Source organism: Protopterus annectens, chromosome 3.part1 (assembly GCF_019279795.1).
Source record: "Protopterus annectens isolate FY-2018-M chromosome 3.part1, PAN1.0, whole genome shotgun sequence".
Taxonomy (NCBI): Eukaryota; Metazoa; Chordata; order Ceratodontiformes; family Protopteridae; genus Protopterus; species Protopterus annectens.
Window position 1 is genome coordinate 357,387,805 of NC_056732.1, and position 18,645 is coordinate 357,406,449.

An 18,645-nucleotide genomic window follows, 5' to 3' on the forward strand; every position below is an offset into this window, starting at 1 on the left:
TCCAGTTGAGTTTTTCCAGGATCATAGCTAGCTACAGACCCCCAACCATGACTCAGGATGCCCACTCCACCTATCTAGACTTACTTGAATCCATCAAGATTCAACCCTCTACCCTGACCCTGGGTGACTTTAACTACCCAACCATAGAGTGGAAGACCTATTCTAGCCCAGACATGAATGCCCAGAGATTCCTTGACTTCATCAATGCCAGTGCATTGGATCAGCTGATCGACACCCCCATGAGAGGTGAAATATCCTAGACCTGGTACTAACCAACATGAGTAACCACTGCAGCACCCACTACAGTGTCATCCTCCTTGGTAAGATCATACCATGAAGCAGTCACTTTTGAAGTCACCATCTCCCCCGACCCCACCCCTTTGTCAGGGTCAAACAAAAAAACTTTTCCAAAGCTAACTACAATCTCCTGAGAGCAGGTATAAGCAGCTTCACAACCCCCATCCCTTCAGCAGGAACTAGCACTATTTTCCAAGCCTATACCAAAAAACTATATGAGCATCTACATAGATAGCTGTATGGACTCAGCAATACCTGACAGGACCAAATCATCTTCCTCAAGGAAGAATAAACCTGTCTGGTGGACAACAGCAATAAATAAACTCTATAATAAAAGGAAAAAATTGCTGCCAGGACCAAGAAGGAGCAGATGCCGAGTTGGAAGCAATCTCTCCTTTGTCTGAACAAGCAAATAAAGTCACTGGTGAAATCCTCTAAGGCTAACTTTGAGTCCAAATTGGCCACATCCACTAAGGACAATCACAAGGCCTTCTTCACATATATCTGCAACATGCAAATCTTCTCTGAACTGGTGGTCAAGAACACCACATACACAAACACCATAGATATAGCCAACCTGCTGGCAGACAGGTTCAGTGAAAACTTCACCCCCTGCCCCCCCCCCATCAGTAAACCAGGACATGCCCAGCACCTGCGCCCCTCCCCTCATCATCAGGGAGCATATCTTTAATGCACACTCAAAGGCAAAAAAATACAATCTCCTTGGGACCCGAAAACATCCCTGGCTGCATCCTACATGAACTCAGGCATGACCTCTCAGCTCCATTAGGCACACTATTCAACCAAAGCCTGAGCACTGACCTCATCCCAGCTGAATGAAGGACAGCGACTGTCATCCCTATACACAAAGGTGGAGTGTCCACTGACCCAGGCAATTATAGGCCCATCAGCCTAAAGAGCCTGATCTGCAAAACCATGGAATGCATTATGATGGACCTTATAAATAAGGATATTGGCAACCTCCAAACACTTGACCCCACACAGTTTGATTTTGTCAAAGGGAGATCATGCCTGTTAAACTTGGTCAACTTCTTCAAAACAGTCACCAAAGCCATGGACAAGGGGAGGATGGTGCACACCACCTACCTTGACCTAGCCAAAGCCTTCAGCACTATTCCCCACTTGGGCATAATAGATAAACTCTCCCAGCTAGGCATCAACCCGTATGTTACCAGATGTGTAGCTAACTGGCTCACTGACAGAACCCACTCAGTCAAAATAGGGCAAGCCACATTTAGTAGGAGACCCATAATGAGTGGTATACCCCAAGGATCAGTCTTGGGGCCTCTGCTGTTTGGGATATACTTTTCTGAGGTGCAAGCCAAAACCAGTCATCTGTGGCTGACCAAGTTTGCAGATGACTGCAAGCTGGGTGCTGTCTTAAATTCCCCTAGTGATGTGAACATCCTTCAAGAGGGACTTACCAAAACTAATGACTGGTGCCAGCAGCATAGCCTCAAAATGAATGCCAAGAAATGCATCATTATCCCCTTTGGGGAAAATAACATCCCCACTAATTATCACATTAATAACAATGTACTAAGCATGCAATCAGTCATGAGGAACTTGGGCACCCAGGTTGATAGCAACCTGACTTTTGACCACCACATTGCCTCCATTGTACGGAAGGCTTTCTACATGACCCACCTCATAAGTAAGGGTATTTCATCCAGGAACAAGGAGGTCATAACATCCCCATACTCCTCTGTTATCAGACCCATTACTGAGTACAATGCACACTTGCCAAGCACATGCAGCAGCTGGAGAGAACACAGAAGTTACTGACCAGAAAAATCCAGGGTCTCAAACACCTGTCCTTTACAGATAGGCTAAAAGCCCTGTCCCTCTACTCAATCTTGTACAGACTGCTCAGAGGTGACCTGTGTCTGGCATACAAGGTAATCTCAGACCCAGCCTTGATGGAGTTGCTGCATATCCATAAGTCAAAGTCCAATCAGGCAACCCGCACACAAGGCCTAAACCTGGTCTGTGACATTAATAGAGCTTGTTGGCAGGATAGATTTGTGTCCCAGAGACTCCCCCATCTGTGGAATAGACTCTCTCTCCATGTTAAGCAGAGTACCTCTCTAGCCCTCTTTAAGAGGAACATGGATGCCTGGATGGGAAACAGAAAATACACCCCTGGGATCCCACCTGTGTCCCTACTGGACAGGGGGAAACAGGTGCTGACTGGAACATGGGCAAAATTATTGGCTAGGCATATAAGGGCCTGTGGGTCAATAGCCTAGTATCATCCTGTGAGCCTATGAACCTATGGATCTGCAGCCAGACCCTAAAAAAATCATATAATAACAAACCCAAATAAATTAAATGTCATAATCATTATCAAGAATTCATAAGTTCATAAGTTGGCCCAGGAAATTACACACCTATCACCCTTACAAGCCTCATATATATATATATCTATGGAACATAATATAACTAACCTCATAAACTGTGATATCAAGAAATTTATTAGACCTGATCTCCATCGGTTTGGCTTTGTGAAGGGACAAGCATGTGTATTTAATATGGTAAACTTATTTAAAGGGTTACAGACTGTTGATGGTGGCCATGTAGTGCAGACAGTGTAAATTGACTTGACCTTGAACACCATTCCTCATGCTGGCATCATATGAAAGCTGAATATTTTAAAAATCACCCATATGTGTTAACACAGACAGCAAACTGACTGAAAGACAGAATCCACACAGCACAAGTTGCAGGTGTCTCATCAGAGAGTATGAAACTGACAAGCAGTGTCCTTCTTGGCACTGTTCTCGTACCTCTCCATTTTGGTACTTCCTTTTCAGATCTCCAAACACTGAGCCAAGACCTTTGCTTAAAAAAGTCTGCAAATGTCTGCAATCCAAGGTTTGAGATTAAGTCACCTTATGGCACCCAAACATTCCAGAATGAATTTGCGCTAATAAACTCTTGGTATACTAAAAATGGGTTCACTCTAAATGCTAAATGGTGTAGTATCAACAATTTTGAAAGACAATTCCTTCCTTCAACATACAGCATAGACAACAAAACAGTACAAAACAAAAATAGAGTCAGGGACCTGGGTACATGAAGTGATAGCTCACTATCTTTTGACCATCATGTGACAATGACTGTCATGAAATCTTTTTATTTAGCCCAGCTAATAGCTAAAGGAATATCATCAAGGTCTGAAGAGGTAATCACTCCCGTATACTCAGTATTGATTATGACAGTTATTGAGTGAAATGCCCCTTTTGGGTGTTTCTCATTAAAAATATCAAACAATTATAAAGATCCCAAATGCTCCTAGCCAAAATAATAGCAGGCCTAAAGTCCAACAGCTACCAAGAGAAGTTGGAATCATTGTCCCTTTATTTATTGTCTTACAGACTATTGAGGGGAGATATGTCTTGTTTACTGCACCATTAGAGACATGATTTGGGTGAGAGGTTGGCATAATCGTTAAGGTGTTTTCCTTACAGACACAAGGTGCAAGGTTTGATTCTCATGTGGGATAATTGGCTAGGCTTAAAATGGCTCACAAGAGCAGTTAGCCAAGTACAGATCTATGAACCTGGGCCTCCTATTTACTCACGTCATCTAAAAAATCATGTTACATAATAATTAGTTGACAAATCAAATCCAAAACTCAAACAAAAACTATTAAAACACCCACTCAACTAATAGCCAGTCAACAAACAGATCCTAGTACACACCTCCTTGCATACCGTGTACCGGTATCTGTTTGTTGACTGTCTGTTGATGGGTGTTTTAGTAGTTTTTGTTTGAGTTTTTGATTTGATTTGTTGACTAATTCTGTTGTAACATGATTTGTAGATGGCTATTGATGTATTAGGTTTTATTTTTTTTATATAACTTGTTTTGTTTGTATTGTAATTATATGGTCTGAAGAAGTGGTGGTACACCATGATAGTGCTTACCTTTTTCTTTTACATTAAATCCTGTGGATTTTTATGGACTAACAGTCATGGTGGTCAGATTATTTTTCTAGTGCTATGAATTTTTGTATTTTCTGACCTCTACCTGGTTGTTTGGATATTCTTTGGTTTGATCTAAATAATTACTATTCCCTGGTTCACTTACTAGAGCAAGACAAGATGAAGTAGGTGAGGGGTCCTTCTCTGTCATGTTCCAAGAACATACTGTTCTGAGACTTCAGTTTCACTTAGTATTAAACATCATTTCAGTAATGAATTACAGAATGATATCACATACATCTGGTCATCTGACTTCTGGTTCCCATGCTACCCCCTTGGCTAGCAGCTGTCAGGATTTAGTACATATGTGTCAATAATGCACATACAGAGAGTCTTGCTAAGATCTGCTGCAGCTCCTGGAAGTCATAAAACAATTTCAAACCTCTACCCTTCCAGAGTAGCAATTAGTTTATCCCAAAGACAATGCAGAAAGCTTCCTAGCACAGCCTTTTTGTCTCTGGTAACACTGAGAACTGTATGATACAATTTTTATGGCCTAAACCAGGGGATTTAATTTCAAATTATTTTCAAAGTTAGGTGGATTGAGATTAACCTCTTCTCTCCCAGTATCCTCTGTTAAAATATATACATTTAAACAGTTACAATAATACATGTATATTTCTTTTTCTGTCCAGCAGGGCAACCTATTGGTACATTTTTAACACAAGCAGCTTTACAAATACCAACACAAGCATCTAAACAAATCAGTTTGATATACAAATGACATATAATGCTTTACAAAATTCAAGCTAGCTGTGCTGGCATATGTTACACATCCACTGTCCTACTTCTCCTGGCATAGCTGGCAATACCTCACATCATCACACTCACTGAACATACCAAGAAGTTGGTCAGTAAAACACTTTGAACATATTTTATAAAATGTCTCATTTTTATCCCTCAGTGCTTCATTTTTATCCCTCAGTGCTAAAAAAAAGCATTAGCCACCAATGCTCTTATTCCAAAACTGGAATATGGCTTCCGCTATGGTGACCCCTAACTGGGAAAAGCCGAAAGACACAACATACCATAACATGTACAGAGTAAGTAGGTATTGCAAAGCCTTTCTCCAGTACAAGCTGGTCTATTGCAAATACTATGTATCTTATGCACTGTGGAAATGACGTAGGACAAATCTGGACTCATTAGTCAGTGGTGGCAGATATAACTTTCCTTTTAGAAAGATGATTGTTCAACTATCCCAAACTAATTTATGGAAAACATTTGGGAAATGTGTTTGCAGTTTTTGCATCACTTATGCAACCAATCAACAGAAGGCTTGTGTTCAAAAATGTTGGGTTTTCAAGAGTTTTCTAGCAATGTCTAAGTCTGCGTTCCAGTTACCATGTTTCTAGTGCAGCAATATAATAGTTAATAAATAAATAAATAAAAACTGGTTTGAAGGGAGACATTGCACTTTCATAGTCACCTCCACAAGAGCAGCATATATAATTATATATAAGTATATATAAGCATCTTACTTTGCTTGTACTTAATGCAGCCTTCATTTCATGTAATTTTTTTCACTTAAACAAGTTCACTGTGAGCCTTGGATAGACAGGAAGCAATAAGAAAGGGAGCATGGAGGCTCGTGTTTTCATGGATGCAAGCTAAGTGACCCGCCCCCAAAGATGACCGCGCTGGCTGTCAAATGGGTGACAGCAGCAGATTGTCCTGTTGCTTGACTGAGCAAACGATGAAGGTGTCCACAGATAGAGGAAGCTTATGCTACTGCAGCATTTTTGAGCAAATTCTTGTTTCTTGTAATTTTCTATATAAAGTTTTGGGACCCATTTTGGTTATGAGAGAATGAGGGTTTCATTTTGTTTCTTTGGTCTTTTATTTATTTTGTATTTGTTTGCTTATCTGTCTATGCATGATCAGATATTTATTCATTTAATCAATTGCACTTGTTGACCAGGATTATCCAGTAATTTTATTGATGTTTTAGGGATAAAAGCTCTAATAATTTATATAGGCAACTAAATTTAGCAGTAGGACCATACATCTAAACCTCTCAGTGCATGAAATCTGGAGAAAGCCAGAAATAATGGGGTGACAAAGTCCCAAAAATAGGGAAAGATTTTAAATATTGTTCTTATAAACTTAGAAAGTTAGAATGACAGGTTTTGCATTATTATGTATTTTCTAAAGGATATGAAGTCTGAAACTCAAACGTCTGTCATTATTTAGTATTATTTAGTGACTTCACTTTTGAACAAACTGGACAGAAAATCACAAATTTTATTAGGAACATACTAGAAATATGAGGCAAAAATCTGGACATTCTGTGAAAATCTGGACAGTTGAGAGGTATGAGTACAAGAACTAACAGCTAATACTCGATTACGTAAATGCGTAAGAAGAACCTCATCAGTACAAACAGCATGATTGTAAATGGATATAGTTTCATAATACACAATTATCAACATTACTCGAGCATAAAAAGTATAGCAAAATGAGTGAAAGAGATTTTAGTGCCAAAACAAAAGATAGCCAATACTAATTTACACTTCCAGTCTATATGAGAATACAACCCAACAAAGCAGTCATGGTAAAAAAATACTATTCAAAGAATCACAATTAATATTCAAAACAGTGAACAAAGGTGGGTTATTCACCAGTACATGCTACTGTAAAGTGACATTACGCATGGGATTAAGTCTGTCTCCAGAATCACATGGTGGAAGAAGAGATTGCTGTGATAGTAGCTAAGGAAACTGTTACAGATGAGATTGCTGTGATAGTAGCCAAGGAAACAATGCTACATCTGCTACTATCTGTGCACTACTAAGTAGAAAATTCCTTTAGTAGAGGAAGGGGTTTGAAAGCTGTAGTCATCTTGTTTCAGAGAAGCTACTGAAACAAACTTAATGCTCACTAGCACAAACATTTTTAACTTAAAGTCATAAATAAGGAGTGTGTTCTTCAGATGGCTGCAGTGTGCCAGAAAGAATCCCAGTGCTTCTTAAACTGAAATTACAGTCTATAACCTAACAAGGTGGCAGGAATGATATACAATGGTAGTATCTTCATGTAGCTGGGTGGATCTACATGCAATACACCACCAAGCTATCCAAGAAAATTCACATCAGCAGGAGACAGAACAAAAAAGAAATTATTTTATGCATTGACATCACTGAAAAAGATAAACCTTTTTTTAATAATGTCATAGGTTAAAAGAAACAAATCATATCTGGATGTGAATAATGTAGGTTTACCCATGGCTGGCTTTGTCTGTTTGTCTTCTCAGGTTTCACTATCAACTCTAAACCACATCAGCCTTTATAGTAGCGTCTTTCAGCTTTTCCCAGTTAGGGGTCGCCACAGCGGAACTCCGGTCCACTAATGATTGGCAGTAGATTTTTACATGCCGAGTTGCCAGCCCTGACGCACAACCTTCAACGAAGGTATGCCCATTCATGCATATCTCCACACGGAAGACGCTCTAGCTGAGAATCGAACAGGATAACATCTTACTGTGAGGTGACAATGCTACCGTACAAACCCTGAATTACCCTCCCAAATTTGATTATTGCTTTTATTGTTGAGTATAATTACACTAAAAATGTGCTACTTTATATAATAGTGACTTTCTGGATGTTACTTGTTCCAAATAGTTGACTATGGATTTATTCAACTACAAATGTGTTCCAAAATAGGTAGCTGATTAAGCTAATTTATCAGGTACAAGTTGTCTTAAATGTGCAGTTCTTTGATATGCATCTTAGAATGAAGAGGAAGGTTGTTTCATAGCCTCTTAACATTGAGTAGCATGAATCACCAAATCTGTTTGTAGACAATTGATTAAACAGGCTGTAGGCATTAAAGCTCATGGTGCAGGTGTGCCAAAATAGTACATGCATAGGGTAAAACATTTAAGATTATACAGTAATTGATGTGCAAATTTTATTCTGTATTGAACTTCAGCTGCTTTGGCTTACAGTTTCACAGGGATAGACTTTGCTAAGACAGTCAACAGCAAAGCTGCACATTATCTTATCTATTTGCTATGTCAGCTTGACACCCAGTGTCCAGTAACACACTCCCTTGCATGTACGTAAACAAAAACATTCCTTCGGTACACAAACTCCTGCAGATTTGTAGTTTAGCGCAAACACATATACAACATAGACACAGACAAATTCTTCTGCATCCCTGCATCTGAGAGGCCTAGCGACCTGCACATACACACACACACACACACACACACACACACACACACACACCTTTTACCTTATTATTCTAACTCCAAGTTTGTCACTGCTCAAAGAAACAGCAACAGCCAAACATAAATGTACTTTTCCTCTGAAACTCCACATACTCATTGGGAAAATAATGCTATACCAGCAATTAAAAACACATTATGGCAATACTTAGCAAGCAAACCATAATGGCCAAATAAAAACAAATATTCCAGTTACAACAAACAGAACACAAACAATGCAGCTTTGGGTAAATGAAGGAAGACACCCATTATATATTTGCTCATGTTTAAGTAGTAGCTGTGGTTAAAGTTTGTATAAAGATGAGAAGTGACTGGCACACAGGTGTAGTGAATTGCTGAATTTGATAGAAATGAGCTGAACATATAAAGGTAGCTCAGCTTTTGATTAGTTTCAGACATTTCAGAGATTACTTGATTATCAAACCTCCACTGACTTGTCAGTTACTGCAGTCAGTAGTTCAGGAGCTGACTTTCTACATCACAAAGTTATCATGTGTAGAACTACAAAGTCCATTTGTTGCTGTGGAACTGGTTGCGATTTTGTCAAATACTTGTTATATAATAACAAAACTTGTGTTTTATCAGTACTAAGGCCAGACCAACAAATCAATGATAATTTTGAATATTACTGAAAATGTTCTTCTATAACTCAGTATTAACACGTGTTAAAAGTTTTTTTTTCTGCAAGAGAAGCATCTGCATTGTCCACTTATTGAATCGATTTAGCATCCTCCAAATTGATCAGCTATGGAATATATGAACATTGTGAGGAGAAGCAACCCCAAAAAAGGACTCTGTGGAACTCGCTATGGAATATATGAATATTGTGAGGAGAAGCAACCCCAAAACATTACTCTGTGGAACTCACTATGGAATATATGAACATTGTGAGGAGAAGCAACCCCAAAACAGGACTCTGTGGAACTCACTATGGAATATATGAACATTGTGAGGAGAAGCAACCCCAAAACAAAACTCTGTGGAACTCGCTATGGAATATATGAACATTGTGAGGAGAAGCAACCCCAAAACAGGACTCTGTGGAACTCGCTATGGAATATATGAACATTGTGAGGGGAAGCAACCCCAAAGCAGGACTTTGTGGAACTCGCTATGGAATATATGAACATTGCGAGGGGAAGCAACCCCAAAACAGGACTCTGTGGAACTTGCTATGGAATATACAAACATTGTGAGGGGAAGCAACCCCAAAACAGGACTTGGTGGAACTCGCTATGAAATATATGAACATTGTGTGGGGAAGCAACCCCAAAACAGGACTCTGTGGAACTCACTATGGAATGAATATATGAACATTGTGAGGGGAAGCAACCCCAAAACAAGACTCTGTGGAACTCGCTATGGAATATATGAACATTGTGAGGAGACGCAACCCCAAAACAGGGCTCTATGGAACTCGCTATGGAATATATGAACATTGTGAGGAGAAGCAATCCCAAAAATGGACTCTGTGGAACTTGTTATGGAATATATAAACATTGTGAAAAGAAGCAACCCCAAAACAGGACTCTGTGAAACTCGCTATGGAATATATGAACATTGTGAGGGGAAGCAACCCCAAAACAGGACTCTCTAAGCAACACAGGGTCCTGCAGAACTTTGAATGTAACTATATAAGTGAGTGAAACAGATTTATTTATTTAACATTTGTTTACCTGGAAAGTCCGACTTGGAACAAAGCCAATTTTCAGTGGAGGCCTGGGAAGAAATGCTCCAGAAGCATGGTTTATAATTTGGGAGGAAACCAGAGCACCTGGAGGAAACTTACATGGATGCAGGGAAGACATACAGATTCCACAAGACGGTACCCCAGCCGAGAATCAAACCAGAGAACCTCTTGCTTTGAAGAGACAATGCAACTGCTGCACCACTGCACCATCCATTGCTGTCCATTTATTCCATGTAATAGATTTCTACCTGTTTATGTAATAAATTTCTACCTGTTTTTTAAGCAACTATTAAACCACCTTCAAGCTCTGAGTGACACCACAGCAAGTGAAAGTTTCCAGAAGCATGCCATGATTAACTATGTCAAAATCCTTTGATATATTTAAAAAAGGCAACCTACTACATCCCAAGAGTTACCAGATCTATGGACAAATTCAACAGTACCTGAAAGGACAGTATAATTTTCATTAGAAGGTCTAAATCTGGGCATTGTTATGAGTGCTCTAGGCTATATATCTTAAATCACAATTCCCATCAAAAAACTATTCAAAACTGACAGTGTGAGGACACTGATTCTTAATAAATATGCTCAGAGTTGCACAGTACTCAGTAAAAAGTTCTGTCTATCCATCCAGCCATTCTCAACCCTTTTTCCATTTTGCACATGGGGTAATCATCTTGAGCCAAGGTTTACATGCCCTGCTGTGATATTTCATTCGTACCACTGACTAGCACACACACTCTCACCTATGGCCAATTTTGAGTGTCCAATCCACCTACTGCATGCCTTTGGAATGGGGAGGAAACTGGAGCACCCAGAAAAAGCCCAAGTGACTGCAGGGAGGACATGCAGACTCCGCACAGAAGGCACCCCAGACAAGAATCGAGCTGGAGCACCTCTTGCTCTGAGATGACAATGCTAACTGCTACACCACTGTGGCCACCAAAAAAAGATGTCCTGCCTATAATAGCACAAAAAAAAAGAAAAAAAAACTTTTTTGTGTATTATAAAATGTTCTGTCTATAATAACACAAAAAAGTTTTTTTTTTTTCTTATGGGAGCAAGTCCCCATGTACCCCACATGTGGCATTGCCTTCCCTTACTTTTCTGTGCTTATGCAAAGGTCACCTCAGCTTAGAAAAAGAACTAAACCAAAAAAAACCTGTCTCACTCTTTCTTGCATTAGGCTGCAACGTCAGCAAATTAAAAAAAAAAAAGAAAAACGCACTCTGAGCATCAGCAAATCAGTCTTAAACAGACGCAACTGTGATATGAGTAAGCTAATATCAAGAAACTGACTGTAAGCCTTTAAAAATGGGCTATAATTCAGAAATGATATTGTGATTGATAAGATATTGAAAAAGGTGAGAACTAATGCATCTCTTAACTACTTTGGTAAAGGATATGATAGGAGACATGATTATAATTATTTATATCCAATGAAGCACAAACCTTTATCAAATGGAAAGATCAGAGTGTTTTTCCAGACTGAAGGAAAAATACCTTCTTTAATGTAGTAGTTAATAAGTATAAATATTGCAAAGTCATTCTCATTTACGGAGATATTTAAAATTTTGGATGAGGGAGACTATCAATGGATGCATGTCTACTCTTTAGACTGAAGCAATTTGTACACCAGATTTGGTATGACACTTTGTGTTGACAGCACTGGACACTCTGTGAGAAGAATCATGAAAAGAGACATGGTTGTTACAATTCTTGAGTCTAACAGTATCTAGAAATCAAGCAACTAAGTGTTCAGCAATTTCCATTTTTTTATATCAGGAATAGAAGGAGAATTGGTTGTAATCAGGGATAAAGAGTTATGCAATGGTATCTTTAAACTATTTGGAATTTTCCATGCTGGACTGTTGCTGGTTCTGATAGTAGTCCATTTTACAAGTGAATATAGACAATTTTACATAGCTTGGGCCTTCCTGATATTTCTGAAGATCTGTCATAAATTCAGATTTGTGGTATATACTCCAGAGATTATCTCCATATGTTATTATGGATCCCATTCAGAAGATCAAAAGCTCAAAAGACTGAAAATCAAAATATCTAAAACTCAAAATATTGAAAATGGAATTTGTCCTTTCTCCAGTGTTGTGTGATCTTGGAGTTGGTATATATAATTAGAAGAGGGTGTGGAGGGCACAGCCGCCCACATAAGGTTCGTAGGTTCATAGGTTCATAGGTAGATACTAGGCTATCTGCCCTAAGGCATTTATAAGCCTAGCCAGAGTGTATTTGGCTTCTGCCTCCCTATTAGATTAGGCTACTGTGTCTCTGTAAAGTAGGTCACAGAAGGTACCCTTTTAAGATTAGTTTACTTTGCCTCTGTCTAGCAGGGACACAGAAGAGATCCCAGGGGTGAATTTGCGATTTCCCATCCACACGTCAAGATTACGCTTGAAAAGGGTGAGCGAGGGGCTATGTCTAACATGAATTGGGATTCTATTCCAGAGTGAGGGGAGCCTCTGGGAAATGAATCTGTCCCTCCAGCATGTCCTATTTATTTTTGTGCTGAGGTTTAGGTCCCTGGAGCATGTAGCTCTAAGGGACTTGGATTTTTTGAGGTGGGGCATGTCCATTAATTCTGGGTTTGACATGGCTTTGTATGTCAGGCATAGATCGCCTCTGAGTAGGCGGTAAGCAACTGAGTAGAGCTGGAGTTTCTTTAGTCGAGCTGCATAGGACATTTGTTTGTAGCCCGTGATCCTCTTGGTGAGGTACTTTTGGGGTCTCTCCAGTTGCTGCAGGTGTCGGGTAAGGTACATCCCAAAAGGGGCATTGTATTCAATTATGGGCCTGACGAGTGACGAGTAGAGGGGCACAATGACCTCTCTTGATCTAGATGCGAACCCTTTCGTGATAAGGTGGGCTATATAAAAGGTCTTTCTAACCACTTTGGCAACGTGATTATCAAAGGAGAGATTACTATCTACGTTGGTCCCCAAATCTCTAATTACTTCTTCCAGATTAATGGATTACCACCTATGTGGTAATTTGTGGGCACCTTATTTTTCCCAAAGGGGATGACTATGCACTTTTTAGCATTTAGCTTGAGGTCGTGGCTCTGGCACCAAGCATCCGTCTCTGTGAGACCCTTTTGGAGGATGCTTGTGTCAGCTGGAGATTCGATTATGGCCCCCAGTTTGCAGTCATCTGCGAACTTTGTCAGCCATAATCCCCCCGTGTTAGCCTGAATCTCAGAGAAGTATATACCAAACAAGAGAGGTCCCAGAACTGAGCCCTGTGGGACACCACTTGTAACTGGTTTGGATTTGAACATGGCACCTGTGATTCTGACCATGTGGGTTCTATCTCTGAGCCAGTTTGCAACCCTTCTTGTGATATAGGGGTTGATATTTAAGCTGGTAAGCTTATTTATGATGCCCAAGTGGGGTATTGTGTCGAAGGCTTTTGCGAGGTCCAGCTAGGCTGTGTGGACTACCTTGCCCTCATCTATGGCTTTGGTAACTGTTTCAAAGAAATCAACTAGGTTTAAGAGGCAGGATCTGCCCTTAACAAAGCCGAATTGGGTAGGGTCCAGTGTCTGGAGGCTCCCAATGTCTTTGTTTATGAGTTCCATGATAATACACTCCATAGCTTTACAGACCAGACTAGTCAGGCTTATGAGGTGATAGTTTCCAGGGTCCGTTGTGGCACCACCTTTGTGGAGTGGGACTACTGTAGAAGTATGCCATTCTTTGGGTACATATCCTGTAGTAAGGCTAAGTTTGAACAGTGACTTAATGTGAAGGTTCAGTTCTTCTTGGAGCTCATGTAAGACACAGCCTGGGACACCGTCCGGTCCCATAGATGCTGTGTTTTTTGCTTTGGAGAGGGCAGCTTTCACCTGTGCATCTGTGATGTCAGGGAGGTTACATTCAGTTGGGATAGGCATTTGCTCCTTTGGGGGGGAAGGGGGGAGAAGTTTGCACTGAATCTGTCTGCCAGGATGTTGGCTATGTCTGTAGGTTCGGTATATTTTGTACCCTTATGCAACAATTCAGAGCATATCTGGGAGTTGCCGCCCATGTTCCTGACATAACTAAAGAAGGCCTTGTGATTATCTTTAGTGTCTAGGGCAATTTTTCTTTCGAAACTGGCCTTTAATGATTTTATGAGGGATCGAAGTTTCTTGCTAATACTGATCAGAGATGCCTTCCCTTTTTGGGATTTTGCTCTGTCATGTAGTAGCTTCCTCCTTCTGTTGTATAGCTTATTTATGGCCGGGGTCCACCAGACTGGTCTCTTGTTTTTGGAGGAGTGAGTCTTGGTTTTATTTGGGATAGCACGATCCATGCATTTCTGCAGGTGCTCATAGAATGCATTTGTAAAGGATTCTGTGGATTGGGCTGTATTATCCTCTGGCCCAGGGGCTTTGAACGATTCCACCTCAGTCTTGAGAAGTGCAAAGTTGACTTTTGAGAAATTCTTTACAGTGATTTCCTTGGCTGGGGGTGGGGACGGGATATGCATGTCCAGGGAAATTTGTTTATGGTCTGATCTTACCAATGAGGGGTTTACCTCTGGTGTGGAACATAGAGTCCCCATGTTGGTGATGACCAGGTCCAATATGTTGTTCCCTCTTGTGGGAGTGGTGACCAGTTGTTCCATTGTGTTAGAGTTTATAAATTCAAGGAACCATTGGGTGATGGTGTTTGGGCTTGAGTAGTTTAACCAGTCAATGTTTGGGTAGTTGAAGTCACCCAATAACATAGTGTTTGGAGAGACCTTCATATTCTCCAGTGTTCTCAGGAATGCCAAGTGGGGCTCCTGTAATAGGGAGGGTGTTCTGTAGCAGGCTACAAACTGAAAGGCAGTTTTGCCTGCTGTTAGTTGCACATGGATGGTTTCCGATGCTTCGTGCAGTGCCACTAACCTGGAGGTGTAGGTATCTTTGATGAATATAGATACTCCCCCTCCTTTTGTGCTTCGGTCCGAGTTTTGGGGCCAAAACGCATGGTATGAGTTATAACCTGGTAGTGCTGGGGTGCTCTCAGGAGCCTTGAACCAGGTTTCTCTTACTGCACAGACATTGATTTTCTCCATACTGAGGAAAGCCTCGAGTGCGTGCATCTTGAGGTTTAGATTTCTGGCATTGAGTAGCATTACCTTTAGTTTTTTTTATCCTTGGGTTGTCTATGGAGGTGGGTTTGTCCTTTGAGCCTTGCCTATAAAAGGCACCATGGGGGTGGCAAGAGCCTTGGCCAGTATACGAAAGCCTAAGTGTGACAGGTGCAAGCCGTCCCTAGCGAAGCAACGTGGCTTGTCAAGCATGTCATCCCAGGCTGACAGACACTGGATCCCCTTTGAATGACATCAATACTTTAGTCAATTGTTGAAACTGATCATTTTGTCTTTATACTGTGGCATCATTCTTGGTGAGGGCAAGATGCTACTCAAGGTCAGGGTCATACCAGCCTGGGCTACATGGTCAGAGAGCTCCTCTATGTCTCTTTTCATGTAGTCCAGGGAGGTACGTCTCCGGTCATTCACACTAGCATGGACAATGACGGAGTCATACTTGTACTTGCTTTGGAGTGACCTGAGTGCTTGCATTATGTGGCAGATCCTGGCACCCGACAGGCAGCTTACAGTGACCTTCTCCTTGTTCAGTCTGGTGAGCGGGACGTCAGTGTGCCGGACAATAGAGTCCCCTATAACAAGTGTATTTGGTGTGTTGTTTGGCCTTAAGGGCTGTGACTGTGAGGCACACTGATTTTGTGAGATATGTGATTCGTGGGTATTGTTGAGAGGTGGCTGTTGCTTGGATATCTGCTTAGGAGGTCTTTGCTGTTTAGGCAGATTTTTATTTAGAGCCTCCGAGTATGTTTTTGTGTCTTTATGTGTTGGGTATGCAGATGCAATAGGTCTATGTGAGACTGGATTTGTGGTGTGGGTGGTTACCTTTTCCTCCTGACTGACTGTGCCAGTCTTGGGTTGAGAGAGCTCTGCCTCCAGTTTGGCTGTGTAACTGCATCTCGCACATGTATTAGAGTTTGTTGGAAGGAGGAGAGGGTTGTCTGTGTCCATAAGGCAATTGTAAGATTGCCTCAAAATTCCCAGATTCACCAGCTGGACTGGAGAGTAACCTTGAAACTGACCATTGGACATACCAGATTAGTATAGGGAACTGTTTTTTTTACTGATCAGATTAGGGAAGGGAACTGATTTTTCACTTGATCAGGAAGGACCAATAGGGAGCCTAATACTTATGAGAAGTCAAGGAGGGTGTAGTGCTTTAGTTAGTTAGTGTTTCCTTATAAGAGCTGAACAAGTGCAGGGCTTTAGAAAGAGAATAGAGTGATTACTTTGAGAGTTTGAACAGTTCTAAGGGAAAAAGTGAAGAGCAGACTTTGTGGAGCCTGGAACAGTTTAAACTTGTTTAGGCGGCACTGCCGGACGTTGCTCAGTGCGCAAAACCATGCAAAAAGAGAGTTGTAGGGTTTTAAGAGAGAGAGATCAAGGAGTTTAGAATTGACCCAAAATGGCCAATAAAACTACAGCTTTTAGGTAGTAACCACTCTTCCAGGGACAGCCAGGCTGTTCAGTGTTAACCACTCCCACTGGTGAACACAGAGACTTCCCTTTAGCCCAAGTAAGCACTGGCCTTCTAGAAACTTCCAAACAGTTCAGAACAGCAAATCTGTAACTGAACTTTCTTAACTTTCAGAAAGTGGGAAAAAAGAAAGATTTTTTTGTTTTTTTTTCTTTTTGTTGTAGTTTAAAGGTAGCAGAGATACACAAGCAGCAAAATAATCACAACAGTGGTTGTGATAAGTGGTGCAGGGGGGCTTGCCCCCCTGCATAAAAACATTTTTGATATTTTGAGTTTTAGATATTTTGATTTTCAGTCTTTTGAACTTTCGATCTTCTTACAAAGACCTTTAATTTTATATGTAACCTGAGGGATGACCCTTTCCTAACTCATGTTTATTTAATGGGACTATGCTGGGTAAAATATTTAAAAAGAATTTGCTAAAGTGTTTCAATATAATCAAATCATAATCTGGGGAGTTGGATCCAGTATATGAATTTAAGGGCTGTAATGAATGCAGTGAGTTCAAAATTGCTCATTTTTTAAATCCTCTGAATTTTATTGACACCCTTACCAACAGGTAGTGAAATCTTTACTTAGTAAATCTGCCATAACTCCAGTTATAGAGATTATTATTGTGGGAAGCAGTAAGAATCAATTCTAATGCACAATCTCAGCCTGTTATTTTATGTGTCCTAGTGGCAAGAGTTACTGGTTCTATAAAACAATGCAGAAATTCTAACACATGGGATTGGATGTTATTTGATACATTTTACAGTTCCGTCCTAATGTTATGGACATCAGGCTTCTTTTAAAGCTCTGTGTTTCTAAAGTGCCATGCAACAGTTCACTTATACTGTATCGACAAGGAAAAAAGGTGACACATGGCATGTCTGCAGCTAGTGGAATTTGGCTTTATTAGCTTGAATGCACCAGTAAAGACTTAAGTAAAAAGTCATGGGCATTCAGAAGCCATGTAGCTGAAATACCAGTTTGTCCTTAAGGGGTCATTTGCATATATCTCATGGGCCTCCACTACAGGAGGTTTAAGGTATTACACAGTGATGACTTTATTTTTGCTTGGTCTTTCTTGTAGTTTGTATTAAGTAAGTACCCTGAAGTTTGGCAGTACTGGGGTAAATAGATTTACTACTTTGCAGAGGGAATGTTACAGTGATTATTTAACATTGTATAATAAATGAAAACAATAAAAAATGGATATCAGTGTAGATCAGTGTAATATCAGAGATAGTAATAATTATTTATGAAAGCCAAATGTTGAAAACCTAGATGTGGCATAAAATCTTTTAGTCTTGACATATATAATTTGACCTCTGAGCATATCCCTTAGCAAATCTGAAGATGTCTTCTGATTCACTGATAAAGTGATTAATTCAATGCTATTTAAGAAGCATGAACTCCAAAGTAAATGAATGAGACACAGCATGAGTTGAAGTACGTCACTAAAGTGCCAGCAGTTTAATAAAACAACAACATATGCTTCATTGCTGTAAAATCAAACAGCATATGTAAACTACTTGAAGGAATAGGAAGTCTCTGGACCTCAAACACATGTATTATGCCAAAATATCTCAACAGACAATCAACAAAGGCTTAAGTTATAAGATACTAAGATGCCTTTCATCTTAATCTTGGCACATCAAATGGTCCAAATACTTAGCAGAATGGAGTATGTCAGCCTACAGCCTAAATTTTATCTCTTTTGTATGTCATCCAGAGTGAGGAAGGAGTGTAAAGAGATATACAAAAAGTCAAATGATGTGTGGCAACGTCTATTTCTTGCACAGTCACATTTAGAAACAAAAATATTGTTGCAGAGATCATTGTACTTCAAATCAGTACCAAAACATTC